This window comes from Apium graveolens, chromosome 3 (genome assembly GCF_009905375.1).
Source record: "Apium graveolens cultivar Ventura chromosome 3, ASM990537v1, whole genome shotgun sequence".
NCBI classification, from domain to species: Eukaryota; Viridiplantae; Streptophyta; class Magnoliopsida; order Apiales; family Apiaceae; genus Apium; species Apium graveolens.
Window position 1 is genome coordinate 99719209 of NC_133649.1, and position 6425 is coordinate 99725633.

Below are 6425 nucleotides of genomic sequence, written 5' to 3' on the forward strand. Positions count from 1 at the left end.
CTCTTGGAAGGAACCATTCTAAGAATCCTCTACCATTTTCACAGCCACAGGGCGTGCCTTCTCCCTTTTAAGGGCGCGCCGTCCGTTATATGGACGATTACAATTTCCCATATATTCCTTTCACAATAAGGCGCGTCTTCATTACATAGGGCGCGCTTACTATCTTTTTATGGAAAGTTAATCTTATCTTTTTCTAGATTTCAAGCGTTTCTCCTTCGATTTTGCCTATTTTATCAATCTCAATCTGAATATTGTTTATACCAATTTTCGGGCATAACAGCAGACTTCCTATCCCACTTCTCAGTAATTAAGAAGTTTCGACTGTCATAATTTGTTTTTATCTGTCTTTGAACATATATTCAGTTGTAGTTCTAGCTTTGAAGGTTTTAATTTAGACTGAAGCATTGTAAGAAAGTTCTTCTGCAGAGGAATGTACTTGAGACTAATTGATTGAAGACTTTTTCCCAAAGTAAAGTATACTATATATAATAGTGTAACTTCTGTAGGCTAAAAAAGGTAACAATAACAGGGTTTATTGCAGATTCTTGGTAGCCCTTCGATTTTTTTTCTACCTGTTGCAAGGATAATCCCCCTGTGCACGTTTCATATGTGAAAAGCTGGAAACTGGAATGAGCTCAACAAATAAGTTGAATTTATGTCATTATATCACTATCATCATCATGTATGGAATCTTCTTAAATGCTTATGCAGTAATATTGTCAATGTGTCCCATTGACAAAAGTTCATAGTAGATTAAGCATGTTTCATTCACAACAGCAATGTAGATAAAAATTTCTTATACTGTACAAAACGCTTAATATTTAGTTCATCAAATGCAACATAAATCTGATAAGTTACAGCATATAAAAAATAAAAAGAGCTGTGAATGGAAATTCAGTAGCTTAATACCCCTTCTGACAGACAGAGCAGCAGTATCAGATATATAAAGAGTGGCAGCTAAATTTATACATAAGTCTGTCTGGTAGTTTTCCCTAGTTCAGCCTTTCCCTTGTTGATGCAAGGTTTTCTTTGTTTCCGTTTTCCTGTTGTTGGTTTTATTGGTTGAACTCCTACTACAATTGGAGGTTGTTTTAACAAATTGATCTTCCAAAAAAATATATTATATATGAAGTAGGTTTGGCATATGTTCATAATTATTACTATATGTCATATGTGCAGTTATTGATGATTTTTTTATGATGAAAATCCGTTTAAATGGGAGATAAATCCATGTTTGTTGGGTTTTTTTTTTCTTCTAATATGAATTTGCAGATAGTTTACTAGTGTTTAGATAGTGGTCAAATCGAGCAGGTCCAGATTTAGATTTACTTGAGCCTCAGCAATTGTGAATTTCGGATCATGTTAGCATTCATTATTAACTTGTCAATTTTATCTTTCTATTGAAATTCGATAAAATGTATATACAAAAATTCTAACAAAGTTACCAGTCGTATGTGCATCTTCGGGTTTTATCTGTCAAAAATTAAGTTATGTTATAGTGAAGTATGTGGTGATGAAGACGGCCGAATAAGGGGCTAACCTAGGCTGAAATTTGATTAAACTAAATAGTTTAGTTGGAAATTTTTTTATAAAGCCACAATTTTTTATTACAAGTCTATCAATTTTTTTAAGCCCCAACCGGCCTCTAAAATTTGCAATAAATTCTTGTAATTCTGGCTATTTTGTGATCATGACAAATCACAAACCATTGTAGGTTTTTTTTTCTTATTCTAACAACCAACGTAAACCAATCTATTATATATCTAATAAAACAACAAGAGTTGGTTAAGCAAATTTAATCATAAATACAGTAATTAATATCCATACATTATTTGTTTTAACCATTAATACTCATTCATTATTATATAATTAATACCGATTCATTCATGTAATTTTTATTACCTCAATTAAAACATCATTAATATGCAACTCATTCATTATTATATATTTAATATGGTTTATTCATGTAATTTTTATTAGCTCAATTAAAATATCATTAATATGCAAGTCATTAAAAATAATTTCTTCATAAAATTTACATACTCTATTAAAAAAAATTAGTATAAAAAATTTAAATGATAACCCTTGCATAAGAATTCATATAATACATAATTGACTTACTAATATCGATTAGTTGTTGCATACTTAGTATATATATTTATTTATAACTAATTATTATAGAATTATTATAGAGATACATGCATGCATCATATAATACATAAGTTATCCCATAAGTGACTTACTAATATAGATTAATTATTGCATACTTAATCTATATACATATATATTTATTTATTTATTTATAACTAATTATTATATAAATACATGCACGCATGCATGTATCCATATATATATACATACGCATGCATGTATCCATATATATATACATACATATATCAATACAAACATATGTACGTATGTACGTACATGTATATATATAACAATTTACTTAGATATATTATATTTTGAGAGCAGGTTCTTAATTATCAGAGCAAAATAATAAAAATATTATATTACACTGAGTTTGTTTTTCTATTTGGCATGTGACAGTCATGTCTTGTCCTTTTTATTTGCTTCGAAAATTAAAAACCTAATATTCAAATGAAATTTCTCTTTTAGTTAATGATTCAATTTTTTTTGTCTATAAAAATAAAATTGTACTTATTTTTAACGTAAGTTAAATTCTAAAGACGATAATACATAAATTATTAATTATCAAATTAATAATATAAATAAGTGAATTTTAAATATAAAGTAAAAATAATTATTAATAGTAATAGTAACAATTTTAAATTTCATTAAAAATAAAAAATATTTAATTTGAATAGGAGGTCTATAAAACATATATATTAAAAATTCTAATAATAATAATTATTATATAATAATAATAATAATTATTATTATTAATATTATTATTATAAAAAATAAACAATATTAATAAATGAGAAACTTGAGTACGAAATCATGTTATTTATAAAAAAAAGTGGTAGTACATTTAAATTATAATAAAATTTATTTTTACAAAATATTATTGTTCGTCGTTAATCTTAATAACAAAAAATATATATATAGATAAAAAGATATGCGAAAATCATAAAAATCTTACTATTAAAATAAAATTTATTTATTTATATTAATTGGTCAAACTTGAGTAAAGAATACTTCGTCTCTCTTCGCCCCCGCCCCGAAAAATAGCACAGCGCCCATTCGCTTCGCACCCTAATTATGACATCCCTCCTCTCCCACTTCACACCCACCTTTAGTTGTCATATACCATATTTATCACATTTTAGTCTACTATAAATATTTGTGAATTAAATATTAAAAACAAATCAACTAGAGAAACTTATATATTAAATATGATTATGTGCATGACAACCATTTATACCTCTAACTGAATAAATATTTATATCTAATCATGTCATACTTTGAGTGTTATATTCTTATATTTACACAAAAAAATTAAATTCAGAACTTTCATTTATATATATAGACACACACATATATGTATATTATATATATATATATATACTCTTATATTTACATAAAAAAATTAAATTCAGGACTTTCATATATATATATAGACACACACATATATATGTATATAATATATATACATATATATATGTATATCTATGTGTTAGTTTATGCAAAAAATCTTTAACTTATGGTCTTCATAATTCATAAAATATATGATTATGTTGGTTTACATTGGTATTTTACGGCGCCATCATGGCGTGAACGAATAATATTAACTAAAATAATTCATCTTGGTAAAGTTTACATATGAAATACAACCAAGAAGCGCCTAGTATGTCGAGAGATGTGAATTTATTAATATTTTTCGAGAGAGGGGAAAGAGTTACTAAGGTCGGAAATTAAAATTGAAGAATACTAAAATTCAAATAACAATTATAAAATAAAATTTTATGTAAACAAACAACTATATCGTGCAGTAGTTTAGGCAATTACTAAAATTTCTAAAAAACTTCCATAGATCGTCCTTAACAGTGGAAAACAAGAAATGCCACTGGTCTCTACGTCAATTGTAGATAAACCTTATTGCATCAATGCCATCACAACAAAAATTTACTCATATACACAAATAAATTCATCAACATTCGGAGGATAACATGAAATATTATCATAAAATATAATTAAAATAATATTGATTCGTCCAATTTAGAGCATGTCCATACATTGCACGAGTTATAAAGCTAGTTAAGTAATAATGTAATATCACCGTGCTGTCAAAATCAACAGAATTTGTTACATGTATTGTTACGTATACAAGTAGACAACAAATTATGGTGCAACTTACATGTGAACTCATTTAGCTGTTTGGCCTTTTGAATTTTATATCGTAGCAAATCAGACGAACGGGTAAACCTCAACAACTTCTTTAAATACTTTATCAGCCCATTTTAACAGGCACGCTAATAACCTCAGTAACACATCCAAAAACTAGCTAAAGATGTTTTCACGTTTGCCTATATATAGCAAAATCCGAGTGCTTGAATACATAAGCTCACAGTAACTGCTAAACATCCATCTTAAGCGACAATTAGTAAAAAGTGGCCTCTACCATCAAGCAGCAGTGCATAGTCATGGCTCTCCTCTTCACCTTCGGAACCCTGGCATCCTGGAAAGCAGGGATTCTTCACTCACTTCACGCATCGCGCATCGGATTCTTGGGGATTCTTGGGTGCACAGGGATTCTTGGGGATTCTTCTCTCATCCACGAGTGAGAGAAAATAATACAAATATTTGAAGATTTAATCAATTAACTATGCTAAAATGCATCAGTTGGATTATCAAGTAATAATAATATATATTTTTAACGATAATGTACTCATAATGAACTTATGTAGTTCATTGTTTAGTTTAATTTGACTGAAACTCGTGAAAAACATATTAAAAATACATTTTTAATGTATTAATGTTTGGCGAATCCCCCGCACCCGAATCCCCAATATGATTTGCCAAATTCCTGTATCCCCGTATCACGCACCCCCGCACAAGCACTCACGCTTCCTAGCTGGCATCTGTTGCTGCAGCTCGTTCTTTGAATGAGGCATCAATGACGGAGATACATGAACAATGGATGACTCGTTATGGACGTGTGTACAAAAGTGCTGACGAGAAAAATAGGCGTTCTATCATCTTTGAAGAGAACATCAAATATATCCAGACTTTTAATAAAGCCAATGACAAGCCATACAACCTAGGGGTCAATGAATTTGCAGATCTTACCAATGAAGAGTTTACAATGTCAAGAAACAGATTCAAGAGCCATGTCTGCACCACATCTACTAATGTATTCCGATATGAAAATGTTACTGCAGTACCATCTACCATGGACTGGAGAAAGAAAGGCGCAGTTACACCTATCAAGGACCAGGGCCAGTGTGGTAAGCCTTGATTCATATTTCATTACTTATTATCTACCACTACCAGTCTATAACGTTTGTTTGGGTATCTTTTGAGTTTTGACACTCTTTCATGACATATAGGGTGCTGCTGGGCGTTTTCAGCCGTGGCAGCAATGGAAGGAATTACACAGCTTAAAACTGGCAAGTTGATCTCTCTATCCGAGCAAGAACTGGTTGATTGTGATACTAGTGGTGAAGATCAAGGCTGTGAGGGTGGTCTTATGGACAATGCACTTGATTTCATCCAACAAAACCACGGCCTCTCAACTGAAACAAACTACCCTTACAGCGGAACTGATGGAACTTACAATGCCAACAAAGAAGCAAACCATACAGCCACAATAACCGGACACGAAGATGTGCCAGAAAATAGTGAGAGTGCTTTTCTGAAAGCTGTTGCAAATCAACCAATCTCCGTTGCCATTGACGCTAGTGGTTCAGACTTCCAGTTCTACTCAACTGGTGTCTTCACAGGACAGTGTGGCACTGAATTAGACCATGGAGTAACTGGCTAACTGCTGTTGGGTATGGCACTGCTTCTGACGGAACAAAGTACTGGCTGGTGAAGAATTCATGGGGCACAAGTTGGGGAGAAGAAGGGTACATAAGAATGCAAAGAGGCATAGCTGCGGCTGAAGGCCTCTGTGGCATTGCAATGCAGGCTTCCTATCCCACTGCTTAAAATTTGCAAAAAATTGGCAAATATGACTACCTATGTACATTAAAAGCATGTGTGATTAATATTATGTTCTCTAGTCCAACTTATGCTTGTGTATACTTCAACTGTGTACAGCTTAAACACTTGGCTGTTATATACATATTAAATCATTTTAACAGGAAATGATACAAGTTCCTCATATTCTACTATTTTGGGTCATTCTTCGATCTAGTACAATGATTCTTCGTCATTAGTTGCCTAAATTATTACAAAATGAATTTTCTGTCTATAAAGTCTAAAATCAAACATGTTCTTGTTGGATATTTAAATTAATC

General features: G+C 30.8%; 1 pseudogene; it reads left to right on the top strand.

The window, feature by feature from the left end:
• Positions 1-629: 629 nt before the first annotated feature.
• Positions 630-6114, top strand: LOC141710833 (senescence-specific cysteine protease SAG39-like; annotated as a pseudogene).
• Positions 6115-6425: the final 311 nt, after the last annotated feature.